This window comes from Paramormyrops kingsleyae, chromosome 1 (genome assembly GCF_048594095.1).
Source record: "Paramormyrops kingsleyae isolate MSU_618 chromosome 1, PKINGS_0.4, whole genome shotgun sequence".
NCBI lineage: Eukaryota > Metazoa > Chordata > Actinopteri > Osteoglossiformes > Mormyridae > Paramormyrops > Paramormyrops kingsleyae.
Window position 1 is genome coordinate 64152810 of NC_132797.1, and position 19438 is coordinate 64172247.

Below are 19438 nucleotides of genomic sequence, written 5' to 3' on the forward strand. Positions count from 1 at the left end.
GACAGAAACGGATTGAAAAAAAAAACAGCTGATGTTTATATTGTGGGATGAGTTCTGCTGCTTGCCTAATAAAGGGAGGCGGTGGAATGGAGAATTTGTAAAATAATAATAATAAAAAGTCATAACTTTATTTCAAATGAACCTGATATTATAAATGTACGCATGTAACAATTTAAATTTTATTTCTACATTACATAACAAACATGATGGGGGCGAGACTGAGGAAGAACTTGAGCTTCTGATTTGAAGCATAAATGACCCAATGGAAGGCAGCTTATTTTGGGCACATTATGAGAAGATATGGCAGTATAGAAGAGTCCATAATGATTGAAGGTAAAAAGTTGAAGGTAAAACAGTAAGAGGACAACCAGCAATGAAGCGGAGGGGGAGTCAGTTATCACAACAATGAACATGCCGTTGAGAAGACCCAGACAGGTGCCAGCACCACAAAAGAGAGAATGCTACTGTATTTACTTCTGGTAGATTTTCTGCTGTTTTGGTTTCATGATGCTCTAGAATTAAGGATCTTAATTTCCACGCTTCTTCTTTAAAATTGAATCCTTGTTTTATAGTTTTAGGGAAAACATTCTTATCCCTTCTCTAAACTAATCCCACTGTCGAAATATGAAGCAACGCCATGAATGAAATCGACTTTCTATATTTATTCCACGCCTGTGACTGTTGGGTTTTTCGGCTCGAAAATCAATACCGCTTCATCTTCATATTTTGTGTTCAATTTCATTTTCGCAAATGTAGTCTCCCTGTAGTCTTTAAGGGAACAGAGCCTCATTGATCCCGGAGTCAGGATACCGCAAAATTATGAGTAATGCGTGACCGATAAGTTAGCGTGAGAATGACATGGGACGATTTGGGAATCAGAACAGAGGATGCAAGAGGAAGGGGAGTCTCATTTGTAGCACACTGAGGCTGTGAATCAACCTCAGCTCCACCAAGGGAATACTAATGTTGACTTCATTAGCATGTTATACATTTGCTCCCATTCCTTACTTCATTTTTGTATGGACACAAAAAGGCATAAAATTAAGGGTTCTGCATTGCACCGTGTGTTCACATGTTGTGGCTTCACTGCTACCAGATGTTGAGGTCTTACAGCTGTTTGCAATGTGGGGTCATTAGCCAAACCTTAGTAAATATGATGCCATATATAGTGAATTATCAGTTATCTGTGATACTAACAGCACATATAAAAAATTTGCAGATAATTTCAGAAAAAGCCTTTGTGTGTGTCATGTCTTATTATCCACTTGTCAAATAGCAGTAACTTGACACATGCTGTCTGTATACTGACTTCTCATTTCTGATCATGTTGGAAATATGTTAAGCAAAATTAGATCATTTTTTCAGAAATATCATAAGTGAAGGTGTGAGTTTAGTGGCGCCATCTGCTGTGCTGGAGTTCAAACATGTCAGCCCAAATGGCTGCAGGCGAGAGTTGAAGGCATCACTCCAGAACCGGGCTCCTACCTCCTAAGGCCCCTTATTTACCATCATTAACTCTCTGACGTCCATTCCCACTGGTGACGCCAAACCCCCCCCCCCCCCACTAGTGCCTGCAACAAATGAGCTGTCTTCGGCTCGGAGAGCGGGTCATGCTTGAACACGGTACTCCCTGATTACTCATTGATCCCAGAGCACGATGTCCATCCTGAGATGTGATTAAGGCCAATCGCAGCTGCCACTGTCACAGTCACACTATCCCGCTGTGACAAGGAGCGGGAGGGGATGATACAGCGGTTGCAGAATTGTGATTTATCACACGCCCCTCCACCTACAGCTCCCATAACTGACATCCAAGCCTGCTCACCCATCCTGAATCCCTTAAATGAGGACCTGGCTTGTTCTGTAAACACGCACCTCACCACCACCCCTGTAACTGGGGACCAGGAATTTCCTAAGATATACATCTTGACTGCATTCACCTTACAAAATGAATCTGCTTTTGGTCCAGAGGTACAGAGGCACACTATTGATACAGTCTTTGGCTTATTGTGCTTATTGGGATTCAAGTTCCCTCATAACAGTTCTGTTTGTAACCATGGAAACCTGTAGTAGAGTAAAGCTCTTTGGGACTGGTTTTATTTGGAGCAGAATTACGATCCTAACGTCTGTGCTTTGCATTTCTTTTTTATTTCTAAGCATGCATCATACAGTAACCCTTGCAATCATAAAGCATGGAGATAAATCATTCTTATTTGCCAGGGCCCTTTTGAACAACAAAACACCACACAAGAAATGAAGTGGTTTGGTGCAGTCACATATTGTCATGATCTGCTTGTCCAATCATCCCGTGTGCAATGACCCCCTCGCTACCTCGTTTGCAATCCCCTTGTTACCAGCTGTTTCTCGTTGTTGTTACTTAGTCTGATGTATTTAGGTCATTTTTAGTGTGTTGCCTGTTCCGTTGCCCTGCTTGTCTTCCCTTCGATTAAACCCCGTATTCTCCCTACCCCTGGAGTCCTGCCTTTACTTCCTCAGTCCATGCCCCACACACGTCGTGACAGAATGACTGGACTCTGCAAGAAGTAGATGACTCTCCTGACCAAGGATCAGTACCTCGGTCTCGTGAACAAGGTAATTTGTTAAATCAGGCCAAGGTCCAGAACGACCCCATGGCTCAGGTTCTAGCCGACCGGAGCAGGGACATCCTGGAGGAGATGTCCCTGCCTGAGGATGCGCACTTGGCAGAAGAGGTGTGTGACAATGTGCTGTGGATATGGAGAGGGGTAGTGGAGCAGCTTTGGTGGTTCCAGCTCCAGTCCCCCTGGTTCCTTACCCTCTGGTTCCAGTCCCCCCAGTTCCTGCTCCTGTGCCCCTGGCTTCCATCCCCAAGGAGGTCCTTGATCCCCCAGACCCTGCTCCCATGCCCCCGGCTCCCAAGACCCCAGTCCATGTCCCCGAGGAGGCCCAGGACTATTGGACCACCGCTCTTCCCCCCTTAGTGGAGGAGGAGCTCGAGTGGGATCCCTCTGGGATTTCCCTGATTGCCCGACTGAACCGCTCCGGTGGGTCACCCCAGCCACCACCTATGCGTGGCAGATCCCGCCCAGGACCTCGTCTCTCGGTGTCCCGAAGAGGGAGAGGACACCTGCGCAGGGGTCAGGTCTCACCCGCCCTGCTCCCTGGCTCGCCTTCGGTCCTCTTGGCTTTGGCTCGGTGGTTGCCTGTGGTCCCACCTGCAGTACCTCGTCGGCCCGCTGCAGTCCTGCCTCCGACACCTCGTACTGTAGGTTGCCTGCGGGACCCCAAGCTCCAACTCGTTGGTCGCCTGTGCCTTCACTGGCTGTGGCTGCGCCTTCACCTGCCGCAGCTTCTCCTCCTTCCTCATCTCCTTCAGTGTCCCCTTCTCCTCCCTCCTCACCTCCTCCATCTGTCCCTCCACCTTCCTCCTCACTCCCTTCAGCATCCCCTCCAGCTCCTGCTTCATGGTCACTGAGGGTCCCTCCTGCTCTAGCCTCGCGGTCACCTGCTGACCCTACGGCTCCTGCCTTCCACCTGCCAAGGATCCCTCCGGCTCCCTGTTTTCCCCCACCCTTTGCTTCCTTGCCCCCTGGTTTTGTGCCCCCTTCATTTGCTCCCCATCCCTCTGTGTCACTCCTGGTCCCTTCATTCCTCCAGTTGGTGTTCCCCCTGTGTCATTTCCTCTAGTGTCCCCATGTCCCGTGTTCCCCTTTTTGGTGTCCCTGTGTCTGTCTGCGTTTCCCGTGGTTTGTCACTTGTTGTCCTGGTTGGTGTCTCTGTTCCTGTTCTGTGTGTCGGTCCTGTTCCCTGTGCCTCATTGATGGTCTTGCTTTTGTTTTCTTAAGCCTTGCGATGCCCCTGGTCTTGGACCCTTGGTCCCTTTAGGCACGCCTGGAGTGCATGCCCTTTGGGGGGGGGGGGGGGTTCTGTCATGACCTGCTCGTCCAATCCTCCCATGTGCCACGCCCCCCTCGCTACCTCGTGTGGAATCCGCATGTTAATAGCTGTTTCTCCTTGTTGTTACTTAGTCTGATGTATTTAAGTCTGCGTTTGAGTATGTTTCCCCAGTCCGGTCATTAACGTCATTTTGAGTTTGTTGCCTGTTCCGTTGCCCTGCTTGTCTTCCCTTTGATTAAACCCCGTATTCTCCCTACCCCTGGAGTCATGCCTTTACTTCCCCGGTCCGTATTATTGCGTCCTCTTTATCACTGAAAATTACACATATAAATATCATGATTATATAGCATCACAAATATATAACAAACAAACCTATTATTGGTCTTAAATATACCTTGAATACTGGATGGTCATTTTATTAATTTATTAGATAAATTTATTAGATAGTGTTTTTTAGGGTTAGGGTTGTATTTAAAATTAAGAATGTTACTTGGAATTCAATCAAATTTGATTTCCTTTGCAATAGCTTTGCGATATTATCAAACAAAGCGCAACGCTAAGTGTTAAAAGTACATTCGTCCTGTTTGTGCATCAGCATAGTTAAAAATTTATCACTGTGGCTGAAAGTGAATTTTTAATTTATCAACATCTTCCCCTGACGTAGGGACATTACGTCCGGGGTCTTTACGACGTCTCCAAATGGCAGAAATTAATCGTTCATGAGCAATGTTACAAGCCGTATTGCTGTCCATTTGTTTCCATTATCCAAATCCATAGCGCCCCCTGCCTCATGCACTAGGCTTCGTGAGGTAGCTGACCCTGTACCGAGTAATTGATTATGGAATGACGGATGGATAGATCGCTAATCCAAGTTCAGGCGCGTAGAAAATAAGAATTTTGAGAATTCCGATATCAATGGCGCTAGATGTCGTAATGATTCATTCACGTAGAGCGACTAAAATGCATCACCGTTTCCTCAGTGAAAGTGGTTGTTTTGACATCATTCTCATCTTCATCGTACGACGTTACGTTCATCAACTGGATCTACATTAACCAAACGCTGCCGATAATATATATAATTCTTATGAGAAATAAAAAACAAGCTTGAATTGAATTATGTTAAATGTTAAACATAGTTAAATAAACCGTTATACAGTATAACCATCTTTCCAGCACGACACTGGGAGAAAGCTGTTGTTAAAGGACCAGAGATGGCCTGTTCCACGTTCATCGATACGCATTTTTTCCGTCACAAACACTTTCAGAGTGACGATGTTGCGCAGAACGTCCTGTTCTGAGCAGGTTTGCATAATCGTATTGCCTTTGATGCGTACCTTACGCCTTAGACGTGCTTGCTACATTTACCAAATTACACAGCCTGCGGCCAAGTAATATCTGAACACATTCCTCTCAGTCCTGTCTGCAAGTCCCAGCAAAACCTGAAAGCCGAGAGGACAGGAACAGAAGTGGTCCTCATCTTTTTCCTTTCTATGTTTTATTTTCCTAAGCAAACCGGGCACATGGTACTGGATCACTATCTGTGCACATAGCAAAAATGTTGAATGAATGGCAATATTATTTACTGAATAATTAAGCAAACTTTAATCCAAGTGATTGTACAATCCTGTTGTACAATTACAAACATTAACGTTTCTCGTAATTCTGCATATCACGGCTGTGTATCACACATGTGCCTCCCTGTATTATAACTTCTTTATCCCATATGCATATGTGTAGGATGTCGTCATCGGATTCGTCGGCTGAATAATGGAATTCCAAACGCTCCCTTGGCTGCTGTACTTTGGGGCCTCAGGAAATCTTTTGCAAGTTGCCAGGCGGGGGCATGGTGATTACAAAAAGACTGAATCTTCTCATAAGGAGCTGCAAACGTATTTTCCTGCTTTACTCACTCTTTAAAGAAAGCACTACATTCACCTACTTGACATGCATTGCCCGAAGTGGGCCAGTAGGCTCTTCAGAGTAGACCTACCAGGAAATAGCTGTGAAGTCTCCCGTTTTGGCCCGTATTTTACCCCTCTTTCCCGCCGTCCTCCCGTATTAGTTTTTTCCCCTAAATCTCCCAAGGATCCTGTTATAATATCATTTAAAAAAAAAAATCCTCTGCCTCTCCAAACTGAACTGTCAGTAGCCTCGCGAGAACTGCAACCTGCAGTAGTGTCTGCAGGTCATTTACAGCATTAACCAGGTCATAAATGCGGAGGTTAAAATGGCAATGCTGTGTGCCAAAAACAACGTTACTTTCACATTCTGTGACGACTTCAACAAGGATACAAAGTCTGCAACAAATCTGTATAATAAGTCATTAGTGAATGCCAGAGAGCCACATGAGAAATTAATAGAAAATGTGTAATGAAAATAAAATGTAAATGACAAGTGGTTATTTTAGATTTTTTGTACACCTGTCTTAAAATGTAAGGGATACTGGAGCTTGGTTGGGGTGATGGGGTGGTTCGCGGTGGGTACCGGAAAAATTCCCTTATTTTCAAATCCAAAACTTGACAGGTATGTACCAGGACTGTTTCTTGCTGGTACTGAACAATGGGATTACTAGCACCTGTTTTCCCTATTCAGGCTCTGTTGAAGAGCAACATACAGTGCCAGTCAAGATGTCATAGGCGGATGCCTGGGGCACCAGTTTCTGAGAGGGCGCCAATTTAGCAAGCCATTTTCACTTTTGTCTCAGATGGAGGAGGGGCATTCGCGGTGAAACGCCTTGTGGGCTTCGTTCAGTGCTGGCATTATTAAAACTTTTTTGTGTGTCCTCATATCTTGCGATCAATAATACAGGAAAATAAACTGTTGATTGACATAAAGGCAATGTCATGGTTCATCTAATCTAATCTAATCTAGCCTTAGGATGTTACTTTTTATTATTACAGTATGGGTCATAATCGATATAAAACTTATGTGAGACCAGTGGCCCGTTCGGATAAATTGGTTTTGACTTTAAGGTACGTCGTCAACATCGGGTTACTGAAGTCCTACATACCGAAGTGTTAACTCTGACCCCTTGTGGAATGTGCGGTAATTTAGTGTGAAAGAATTCTGTTATTCAACGTTAATTTCTTAATAATCTAATAGCTCGAAATGTACAGTGTTTATTTTTCATTTGTTGTATTAGTGTTGTTATTATTGTTGTTACTGGTTTATTCAAAGGGTATGTTAAAATTATATGAATTTTATGATAGGCCTACTGCTCCTTAACCATTACGATTATTATCTCTTTGTAGCTCCCTTATACAATTAAAAAAAATAATACACTGAATAACCCTACTGATCTGATTTACAAATCTTGGAATATGACCATCCATGCTTTTGGAAAACTGTACCGTTTTGCTGCTTCTCTATGGAATTTGGATAGTTTTGTTCTGCGCATGCTCAGATGTCAGAGACCCCGCAGTAGCTCTCCAAACACACTGCAAGCAGTAACGCAATTCTCTCTGTGGTAAGGATACCCTGTTTTACCTGTGTTCACGCACTAAAATTTTATTGTGTGAGTTCAGTCTCTTCGTAGCCACGCGGCTAGAGATTTATTGACCTAGGATAGCTAGAACAGGACACCACGAGCTGATAGGCGCAAACCGCCAACAATATGACAGAGCTCGAAAATGTAAGTTTAATTGAGTGTTAACAGCTCGAAAATGAAAAACTGCTAGAGATCCGCTGTGGTGCCCCGTGTCCACATGCTGGTGGATACCAATGGAGAGCTTTGCAAATAATAACTCCTCACCGTCTTCTTTACGTAATGTGTTCAGCATGCCCTTAACGGGGGGGGGGGGGGGGCTTCTGGCAACGTCGTGTTTAGTGTTTTTCAGGACTCAATTTGTTTTTCGCTCAGCCACCGTTAGTTACACCGCGTAGCCTATTAATATCCTTTTCAAACGGAAAACCAATGTAAAGCACGACATTTTGTGTATCTCCACAATGGGTTTCGCGTATACAAATTCCATAGAGAAGCAGTAGGCTAAGTCTCCTGACAACGGTACAGGTTCCCAAAAGCATTGGTTAACAGTACATTTGTTGTGATACTTGTCATAAACACCCCCATATAAATATTTTAATCCATGGAGCAGACAGCATTTTTTACACTCTGTATTGGTTTGTTACTGTTTTTCATGATAGATACCTTTTACATTAACGTAACTGACAACACTTGCAAAAGAAAAAACCATAAAAGAAGAAATGGACATTTATGTTACTCAAAGAAGCGGTTTACATTCACATCGGAAGCATTTTATCCTGTTTTATTCAGCCAGGAAGTTTTAAGTGTTTAGAGGTTTCGCAAGGGTTAAATGTTGGCCTCCTCAGAAAACACAAGGTGGTGCTGTCTGTGCACGATAGCCCTGAGTGTAAGCGGCTACAAGCCAAATGTAATAGTTTTCAAGTGGATAACAATTACTCGGCTTCTCTAAATATTCTGGAGGGTGCTTATTACTTACACTTAATCTATAAACGACCCTCTTAGTTTGCTGTGAACAACAGTTCTGCCGTAAGGATTTGCGGGGAACTTTACACGACTGTCCCGAAAAGACAATAGAGATAAAGGGATGCCCCGTTGTTAAACTCCCAAAAATGCAAAATGCAGAACAGCAGGATCTGAGGTTGGCACGGAAATTCCGACCGTTTCGGTTACCAGGTGGACAAAGTACGTAAAGAAAGTGATCCCAGTAATAGTGACTTATTACCCGTAAGTCGCCGAATTACATTGCATTACATTTCTGAACATTCACTGAACTGTCTTACCACCTCCAGGGACAGATTAATGTAATACATGAAAAATTGCGACTATCGCTGTCACAACACTTTAGATACGCAGATAAAATGCTTTTTTTCACTCTCCTCCTGTGACAATTATCGAGAAATCCAAATCGTCCAGTTTTAGTTGGGTGTAACACTTCATGGCAAAGAGGTGCTTTGAGGTCCCTGGTTATAATGATCCCCATGTAGGACCAGCCTAAACAGATAATGGCAGAGCCCGGTCAAAATGGAAATGTAAGTGTGACCCATAATTAATAATAGGAGAAAAAGTCACCGGATATAGGCCTACCTGCGTTTGGTGAGAGTTATGTAACCAAACCGCAGAGAGGCAGTGAAATTAATAGATAGGTATTACTGTGTATGTCTGTGACTGTGTAATGTAGGCCTATTTATTATGCGCGTGCTTATGTTTTGTGTGTGTATGTGTGTATTGTGTTTATATTACATTGTGGGGACCAAATTTTTCCCACAATGTAATAAAAACTTATTATTTTGACGTTGTGGGGATCATTTTCCAGGTCCCCACAAAGATCAGTGAATGCAATCAAAAAACGAATGTCTGCCAAAAGTCTGTATTTTGTTTAGTTACTTATGGTTAAGGTTAGGGCTGGGTAGGGGTTAACGTCGTCACGTTGGGATTTCAGTTTTCCCCATTGAAATGAACGGAGAGTCCCCACAAAGATATAATTACAAACCTGTGTGTGTGTGTGTGTGTGTAGGCTGATAAAGACGCCGTCCATCTCCGGACATTAACACCCCGCCTCCCGACGGTCCCACCCCCGCGCCGGCTGCGCCATGTTACGCCGCTATGCCGTTTGCATTTGCTGTTACAGCGGCGAGAAAAGTGAGCTTGCTGGTGGGGGGACAGCAAAGAGGATCGGCGGTGTCCGTGTACGGACGGAGGAGGGAACGCTGCTGTTTTTTTTTAATCCCAATTTTGGGCATCGGATGTAATTCCAGGGCCGTCGCTCATATGGGATTGTGAGCATTGCACGCATGGCTTAAGATGACTGGGTGCAAGCTATAGCCGTATTTTCTCGCCCCCCGGGAGCCAGGAGGCCCTGCGGTGACTGTCTGAAGCTCGGGTGATGAGGGTTTTTGTGGAGCTACGGACGATGAATTGAACTGGGATTATATTCAAGCCCTCTCGTTTTTTCCTTCCCCCGCATATAAATTGGACCCCCCCGGATCTGTTTATGTAGGTAAGCATTTGCGATCGTATATTGCGTCCCGTTTCGCTTTGATTTGTAATTTCCTTTTTTTTTTATCCTTGGGAGGGGGGTGTGTTGGCTTTAGTTACAAATACTGTTTACGTCTCTGGCTGTCGACTGCAAGTAAGTTGCGCTTGGTGGACACGGTGCGCGCTTTAATCCGTATTTATGTGGTGCGCCTAAAATATGGTATTTTCTAAGGTACAGCACGGAAAATTGCTAGGTGCATCCCAGCCTATGTTGGCATTTTCTCTGCATGTGCGCCTATTCTTGTGTGAGCCCGGAATATTGATGATGTATGTACGCATCTGCATGGTTAAATCGCTGTATTGTGGTGTACTCGGTTAAATTGACTAGTTCTGAACTGTAGTTAACGATTCAGTCAGCTTTTAGTTAGTAGGTTGCAAGTTATTTAAACGACTGTGTAGTTGCGCTGTGGTGCATAACCTATTTTGAGCCAAGCACTGTCCTAGTTATCTCAAAAAAGCGGTCATTAAAACTCTCCAGGTTAGTTTGCACTGGCGTTAAATTATGTCAGCCAGATAAAGACATTTATTGCGTCTGCTGTCACTGTTTTTAACGGGGTAAGACTGCGTCAGTGCTTTCTATGTTGTATTATCTTTACGAAGGTGTGATTACAACAGTGTTAAGTGGTGCCCAGAAAGGACACAAAATTTATTGTCTTTTTTTAGATTAAGGAATTAGCCAATTCATGGGCTGTAACAGCCTCACTGAGCCACGAGTAGCCTAATTTATGAGTGAAATATAGTGCATTGTGCTTTTCCTGGAATGACAGTATGGTAATTCAGAACTTAGAATTGCGTACATGCGTTTAATGAGATCAAACATGACCTCACATGAAGCACAGACGCCGTTTTTGGAGGGATCGGTGGCTCTGGTTTTCCCTGGAAGTGGGTGGATTTTATCCGCGTACACCGGCACAGCTTCCGGGGGAGGGGGGTGGGGGGTGGGTGGCGTAGCATCTCTTTGAGAAGGTGGTCTTCATTGACATATCCAGCCTCCATGCAGCAGACATTTATTTCAGTGTTTCAGCTTATCGAAGGGTGATATTTCGCCAGTTTGTTTCATGTTATTAATGTTGGCCCAGGGTACACTGTCACACCTTCTTTTGGAAGTTTACTGTGTCTGCTTGAAGGCTGAGTGTCTCAGTCAGCATCAAACCAGCAGGACTCTGGCCCCTGGGTGGAGGTGTGGGGTGACAGTGACATCATCCTTGATAGTGGCCGATATCTCTTCAAAGCCTTTCCGAAGCAGTGGTAAACGTGCCTCTAATTCATCCTATTATTTTATGCACATGCACCCAGTCTGCCTGTATTCATTATTGGAGGCTGAGATGTTAAATGGGGGGTGTTTGTGAGGCTGCAGTGGGGGTCAGCTGGCAAACGGTGCGGAGCTGGGGGTGGGCAACACCTGAGCCAAGCCCCCTGCAGTGGGGGCAGGTGTTTGGATGTGCAGTGTGGGGGGGACGACCAGTTGATTAGGGTGGAGGGCAGGATAGGGGGGCCCAAGGGTCTTTTTTTTTTTTTTTTTTTTTCTTTCTTTCTTTCCCTGGGGGGTTTCTTGGTTATTACCATGAGGGTGTGTGTGTCTGTGAGGGGGGCTGCTGCACAGCTTTGCTTTGTCTGTGGGCTCATTAGTCACACCCATATCATTCAGAATTAAAAATATTTCCTCCAGTCTCGAAAAAATTCTCTTCTGCTGCCCAGTAACCTACAACCAGGTACATTAGGCTGTCATGAGGAAATGCAGCCACAGTGGAAATGCAGAGGTGTGCACCTGCGTGACAGTTTAGGATCTGTGACTGTTTTTTAGGGCTTCAGGCTTTTGGCTTTAAAAGTCAACTCCATTTGCTTTGCCCAGATCACCTGCATGGCTGAGCACTGTTATTTTGTTTTGTTTATACATTATCTTCTGCACTGGCCTTCCAACAATAGCGAACGCACAAGGTATAAAAACACACAAATCTGGTTTTCTGTACCATCTTTCATTTTTTGGCTGCCAGACAGACACCGAAGACTTTTGAGTGTCCGTCAGTGTTTCAGCAAGGGAGGTTTTTTTTTTTTTTTCCCTCCTTTTTTTCCCTCTTCCCTTGTCAGAGACGTGCTCAGCTGAACTTCATTTACCTACTACCTTTTCTGAGTGAGAGGGTATTTCAGATGGTTGACATCCCTTTTTCTTGACAGGTAATCCAAGCACTGCCCCGTTAATGAAAGCCCTTGTCACGACCTTGGCACTGTGTCACCATTCTCAGTCCAACCAGGTCCCATATGGCTGCTTTGGTCTTTATTCCATTTGAACAAAATCTGGTTTTTCCTTTGTATTGTGAAGGGTCTAAATAGCATCCAATCACTTACGAGTAGGATCGGCACTGGAGCCCAACCCTGCCAAGACAGGGCACCACTCTGGCTGTGATCGCACTCACAGCAATGTTTATTGGTGCAAGGTCGCTTAGCTACATGGTCATGGTTTTAGGACCTGGAGATCGTGCAACCTCCACTCACACAGACTGGAGGTGGGATTTGAACCATCAACTCTAGAAATATGAGGCAGCAGCACCAGTCGTCTGTAAAGTACAAAGCACTGGTGTCCATCCGAGCTGTTCTGCCAACTTCGCAGTCGCCCTTCCGGGCATGTTTTTTGAAAAGCAGCATTTGATTGTAAATGTGATCTAAGCCATCCTGTCCTATGATTGACTGCAACCTCGTCCGTGCACCCAAATATTACAGTTGGGTAGACCCGGAAAAATCCCTTCCCATTTGGACAGAGTTGGGTTACATAACTCCAGATTTTGTGAAGCACACTTCCTGAAAGGAGTGACTGATATTGTATAACTGGAATAGTTTTGACGAAGGATTGATTATTTGCAGGGAGTGGGGGCAGGAATCGTTAGGTTCTCCTTTGGGCTGACATATCCACATGTTGGAAATGGTGGGGCAACAGGTGAGGTTTACAGGCCCCTGTTTCCATGGTAGCAATCGCTGGCGTTCTGAGTGTGAAGCATCGTGGTTTTCAGAAAATGCACCAGGAAACAGTTCTGCATGCTGCCTGTAGATGGCTGGGCGGGATTGTCAGATTTACTGCATTCTGGAGGCCCTCCGCCTCATTTCGGAGAAGCAGCCGGCCCCGCTGATGTCACAGACGTGGCCCAGGTTTTGCATGCTCAGATGGTGGGTGTGTTCGTCACCCTGATATTTCTGAGGACTGAGGGTGAGGCTTCATAGAACCATTACACCCATCTGACTTCACGCCTTCCTTTTCCTGCCACACAGTGTGCATGTGGGGGGGAGGGGTGATATGCCATGGGGGAACTCAGAAAGAGAGAGAGAAAAATGAATCAGTCCTGCAGTAACATAAAAAGGGGGAATGGCAGATAAAGATGGACAGAAGGAAGGAGGGACCTGATTACCTGCTGGGGGGCTACTAGGGACACACTCACGCAGGCAGGTGAGGAGACTGGACTCTGCATGCATCAGTGGGTTTCAGGCAAGGAAGGTGGGGTGGGGGGGTAGGTGTAGGGAGAGAGAAACATGAATGAATTGCGGGTACTTTAAGAATGAATGAATGAGTGATGAGGGTGCCGGAGAGGGGAGGGATGTGTCAGACCCACTCCCTGCCACTGTGGGGATGGGGGGATGTGAGGGTGTGTAATGTTTAAATCTTAATGATAAAGCATTTTATTATTTCTGGGAGGAAATAGGAAATGGCCACTTTAGCATGTCTGTGTGGTGACCATCCCCCACATGTCCTGTTCTGCACTTGTGTATTTTTTAGCAACCTGGGAACTCTGAGGAGGATAGGCGGTGACAGCCTCCCTGAGCTAGGATGGGAGGGTTGAGATAAAGGGGATGGGGCAGAGGCGGTGTTGCTGTACGATGCAGGATCCGTGCTGCCGTCGCTGGGTCCCCGCAGTTCGGAGCAGAGCTCAGAATGTTTGAAGTCCTGAAAAGTGAGAGGAGACGGTTACTCACTCCCCACTAAAGACTTGTTAGTCCCGTCGGCACACTGCATTTTCGCAGCGAAGACCCTAAGTGCTGTAGAAGGTGTTTCGCATGAATCGGAGGCTGTTACGTCAGGTGAGAGCAATGCTGACGTCTGTCCTACATCTGGACAATGGTGACTCCCAGGTCAGGGCGGGGTGTGGAAGGTGTTGGTTTTTAATCTTTTTTGGGAATATCTTTTTTTTTTTAAATTTTTTTTGCTCAAGAGAGCGGCAATGAATGTGCTGTCGGCTGCTTTATTTGTCTTGCAGGAAGTGGAAAGCGAGTCACATCACAGAAACCAAGGGGCAACAGCACGTGTTGATGATGATCAATATCTGATGCGCTTTTTGGTAACCGCGTATCTGGGCAGGCCTGCGGTATCAATGTGTCTGGAGACTCAGATGTATGCCATTCCCCAGCCAGTTCAGTGCCACAGTCTCATGTCGGGGGAACTTAACTTACCGTAAGAGTAATTGTTGTTCTTGATGGAGGTTTGTAGAGGGAAAATTTGTGGGTTAGGATGCTGGTTTAAATAACTGGTCCGTCTGATGCTGCCCGGGGGCCCTTCAGCATGGCCCTTAACATCCAATTGCTCCAGGTACTGGCTGACCTTGCTTTCTCAAAAAATGTACATTGCTGTAGATTAAAGCATTTGCTAAATAAATGTAATTTTCCATGCTTTATGTGTGAATGTGCACCCATTAAGGAGCACCTGTACCCTACAGGATCCATCCCTCTGCCTCTCATTGGCTCAGGTTTTGCCAGATTTGATATCCTTTAATTTGGGGAGGAGGGGTTAGTCAGCCTGTTTTTGACAGGCGGGGTCATTTCAGGGATAGCTGTGCTATCATGCAGTGTGAAATGGAAATTGAAAAAGCAGTGAATAGTTTCTTATTCCATATGGGGGTAGGGGGGGATATGACACAGTGGGGACCAATCGTAACTCTTTTGTTTTCTTGGAAAGCTGACATCGTAGTTGCTGTGCTGATGATGTTTTGACAGGTGTCAGCTGCACATGAAATCGACAGAATCCACCCAAATGGTGATGTCTCCATTTCGGGAACTTTACAGGCCCTCTATGCATGTGGCGTACCCCGCCGAGACCCGAGTCCCCGTGGATTTTCGATCTCCTCGGTTGTTTAAGCATTTTCTGGACTAATTATTACTCTAATGGAACTGCTTCAACCCTCCATTGCAGTGCTGGGTTCATTGGTGGTTTGCACTGACCCAGGTTGTGAACCACCATTTGGGGAACGGGATGAGGGCCCCAGAGGTCAAAGAATCTCACGTTATGTAACTCGAGACTGAGCCGCTCGGAGAGGGCTAGCCTTGCAAAGAGAACACAGTCTCTGTCACCCCTTGTAACCCCCCCCCACCCCAAAGAATGAGAGGGGCTGTATTTCATATTCATTGCCCTCCGACCCCCCCAGTGGGTGGATTACCCCTCACTGCCTCGGGCTACAGTCGGCTGCAGATGAAAGCGAATAGACTTTCTCTTGTGTGCTTGTCGCTCTGTCACTTTGATCAGAACTTAGTGGAAGACAGTGACAGATTCCCCAGGTTCTGTCTCCACAGCCTCGGTGCCCCCCACTGGACATCCAGCACAGTGGTTTCATCAGAGATGGGTCAGGGGACGCTGCACTGATTTCTAACCTGGAAACTGAGCCTCTTGCTTCTCAGCCATGGAGCCGTTATGGCAGTCTTATCTTTTTCTCTTGATTGGCTGGGTGGAGCCTCCCTGACCAATTGCAGCCTATGGTGGTCAGCTATAAAGTTTGTCTGTGTAGTTGTGCCCTGCTGCTCTCAGATCAGTTCTGAGAGTGGTAAAGGAGCCACCGCTCGCTGTCGCTGCGCTTGTGTCTGTGCTTCTTAATGGCAGCCCCATCTTTATGCTTCCTTGTGTCTGAGGTTTGAGTCTGGAGCTGTGATCCTCCTCTCATCCGGTTTGCTTGCCTACTGGGGAATTATCCTGGTCTTATCTCTGAGTGATAATTTTTCGTTTTCCCCTGTAAACACAGACGATCTGTTGCAGGGGGGTGGGGGTTGTGTAAAACACCCTCCTGTCTTCTTCCCCTGGGGAAAACTGAGACAAGGCCCCACCCTCGGGGTGTTTCTGGGAACCACCCTGCCCCCCCTCCCCCAGGCCCCACTGCCCCAGTGAGTCAGCAACATGGGGGTGGGTGACAGTTTACCCAGCAGTAAAATATACACCCCCCTGACCCCCGCCTGCAGGCAGGTGGGACTCCACGCGTGTCTGGACGGCAGCCGCCGCTCACCTCAGTCCTTGTCGGCACCACCCAGGTTGACCTGTACCTTCGTTAGCGGGTGCTAATTAAGGGAAGCATTCCTCTGACTTCTGGCAGTATTTAAGCTTTAGGGGTGGTTGGGATGGGGGTGTGTGTGGATTTTAACCTGTTGTTTAGCTCCTCTGTGCAGCATCTGGAGAAGCACAGGGGGGTCATTTTAATATTTTTACTGCAGGAAATTCCTAACTTCCTGGCTGTAGTCGATTAATTTCTTGCAAGAGTGCTGTACGTGTGTAAAAACCTATAAGATTATACCTGGTGCTTTTCTTAATGGTCATCAGCACTGGCGGCAAACGGACGCGTGGGGCTGGGGAGCTGCAGTTAATGTGCTGTGTTAGTGCTGCTGCTTCTGAATGTCTCCCCCACCCCCCCCCACCGTCTGCTCATCGGCTGTATACAGCTGCGTCGTGTGTTTTCCTTCACCACTGGGATTATTAAAGGCTGTAAAAAGTCATGTTTCCTGCTGTATCCAGCCTAAGAGCTGACTAACAGGTCTGGAATGGGGAAAAAGACACGTGGGGGTTGTTTTTTTTAATAGTTATCGCTGTTTGTTTGACTGCTTGTTTGCATTCTGAACTGAGGATTATGGGGGAATTACTGCTCCCAAGCAGTGTCTGTGGCCCAAGCCGGTGTTGTTTTAATGTCTGCCCCCTCCCTTCTTCTGAGGGTCCCGGCATGATGAGTGTTGATCTCTGGCTGAGGCAGAAGGCCGGTGTACCTGAGCATGTGGAGATTAAGGGGTCGGGTCAAAGTGCAAACCGGGCGCTGTGCGTATTGAAAAGGGATTACCTGATTGAGTTACTCAAGAGCCAGGTTTTCCACTGCTGGGTGTTTTTGCTTACGGAGTTGGGCCGTGTGTCTGTCTCTGAATGTGTGACGTAGCTTATTCGTTCCTTTGGGAAAACCAGCGTTTTACTTATGGTGATCGACATGGAATGCTGTAAGGCAAACCAAAAGTAAATGTTATTTGTGGTTTCTGGAAACAAGAGTGACAACTAGTGAATGTAATACAACACTGACAAAATCTAACTCTAATACACCTCTGACAAAATGAAAAGAGTAATAATAATAAGCATTGTGTCCACAGGTCTTATCTTTCACCTTTGACCTTACACCTGAAAAGTTACACTTCCTAGTTGAAACTGCGATTTCAGTCAGCTACCTACAGTCATGTATCCAGCCTTACTGAGGGATTCCCCCACATACACGTGTCCTCGGAGTGGACAGCTGCAGCTCAGGATTGCTGAGGCTGTTGCAGGGAACGTGATAACAAGCTTAGACTAACTTTAAACTCGCTACGCTGAACATCCAGGGCTGGGAAGGGCAGATCCCTGAAACACACGCCTCTGATCGAAGGTAAATTCTGGTTTCCTGTCAGGCTGTCAGCAGAAAGAGGATGTTTATTTTCATAATTCACCATGACTCACGGGCGTAATATGACTGGTCGTCATGGTTAAGTGGACGGGCCGTCGCACCTTCACCCCTGGGGCTTATTTTGGCGGCTTTTGCTGTGACTGTCTGTAAATTTGCATACGTTTATCATAAAATGATGAACTTCTAAAGAAATAAGCAGAGGGCCATTTCACTGGGGAAAGTCAACTTTCGTACACTGATTATTGTTTAGATATGCATGTGTGCCATTCCTCAAGAACAATTAATGAGATAAGTTAGGACCTTCGTTGAAGATCCTTTAAATATATCAAGCCAATCAAAAAATATGTTGAAGTTGTCATAATCTCACCAAAGATGTCGGGTGATTTAGAATTACCCTTTGGGAAAAAAAAAGTGTCATGTGGCCTCTCACATGACACACGAGCTTTTGAAATGGGCAGGCCGATGAGGAAAGTGCTCTGGGTGGTAGGCTGGTGTCTCTCATTCCCCCCAGCTTTGGATGCTGGCGTTGTAGGTGTGCAGAATTCCCCCTTTTCAGCCCCCGCCAAGTGCGGGGGCCCAAAGCTTGCTCTCCTGGTGTGTTAGGTGTCACTCAGACCGGGAGGAAATGGGAGGCTGACTGGGGGGTGTCCAGCCCTGCCTTCCATCTCTAGCAGCATTGAATCCACCCCCCCCCCCTCCCCAGCTTCTGTATATATGCCTCTATTTATTCCCAACAACATACCCTCCACAGAGCCTCCCTGAGCTGTTTCCCATATTGGATTGAGGTGGGTTCAGAAAGCCGACTTTTTTCCTGCACTGGGGGGCAGGGCTTAGCTGGTGACCCCATCAGGTCAGGAGTCCCCCCCCCACTGGCCCACGCTTTGTGACAACCCACTGGCTGTTTGCACAGCTGCAGCCCTCGTGCTCCCGTGACTGGGTGCGGCCCAGGAGGAAACCCTCCAGGGCTGCCAGCTCTGGCTGGGCACCGGGTCGTGACCCTTCCCTCCACCTCCTGCCTAATGGGGCTGGAAAACTATTTTGAAAACTGGCAGCTGTTGTGCGAAAACGGTTAGCAGCCGGTCGTAGTTACATCTGTCACACGTTACTGTAAAGAGCACAAGAGGTGTATGTGTGTGTGCCACAGAGGTGTAGTCAGAGGACAGTGCGTGTCCATGCCTTAGACAGAGGGAAATGGTAGAGAGTTAGTGTTTCCAGACAGTTTCATCCATCCATCCATCTATCCATCCTCCCTCAAACCACTCATGCTGGTCAGGGTCTCTGGAGGCAGTTTAATAGGGTTGCACGTTACGGCTGTGTATTGTAGGAGTCCGGTGCGGCCTGCCCACACAGCCATCACAGTCGGTGCTCACCTGACCTGTTGGCTCTAACGCAGGGAGGAGCCAGCACTGCCCTGTCCCCCATGGGCTGATGGGCAATGCTTTGGCACCCTGCAAACCTGCCCCCCCTGCATTTAAGCCACAGAGCGTTTTGCTCACATCTGCTGCTGCCTTGGAAGGCTTAATACCTTGGCATAATGCATCCTGTATGGGACGGCAAGCAGAGCCAGAGGCAGAAAGAGTGTCCCCCCAGCCCCTGTGAAGGGTGCTACTTTCCTCTGAAGCAGTTCAGGTGATGTAAACCTTTTCCTAAAAGCTACAACCCTGATTATTTATTCTCTTTTCCCCTTTTGCTGCCATTTTGGTACCAGACACATTTTCTGAACCCATCTGCTTCCCACCTACCCCTCCTAGAGGGGACCGGAGCAGCCCTGATCGTAATAGTTACCTCGCTGCGTGACATCCCTTTGTTGCCATGGTGATCTGTCTCCGCTTTGTACGCAGTGACACGGGTGGGGGGTGGTTCTGTTGCACCGATGGAGGGCAGAGGTCGC

General features: G+C 46.6%; 1 protein-coding gene across 5 annotated transcripts in view; it reads left to right on the forward strand.

Moving 5' to 3' along the window:
* The first annotated feature begins 7258 nt into the window (after positions 1-7258).
* Positions 7259-19438, forward strand: part of LOC111849481 (tyrosine-protein phosphatase non-receptor type 4-like) — a 32863-nt gene continuing 20683 nt past the window's right edge. For 2 of the 5 annotated variants that reach the window (XM_023822375.2, XM_023822381.2), the window contains exons 1-2: positions 7284-7342; positions 9375-9857. The gene's annotated coding sequence lies outside the window, so the exon portion shown is untranslated. Of the gene's footprint in view, positions 7343-7377; positions 7508-9374; positions 9858-19438 lie in introns of those variants that run through there. The other 3 variants (XM_023822378.2, XM_023822376.2, XM_023822379.2) reach the window with 3 other exon arrangements.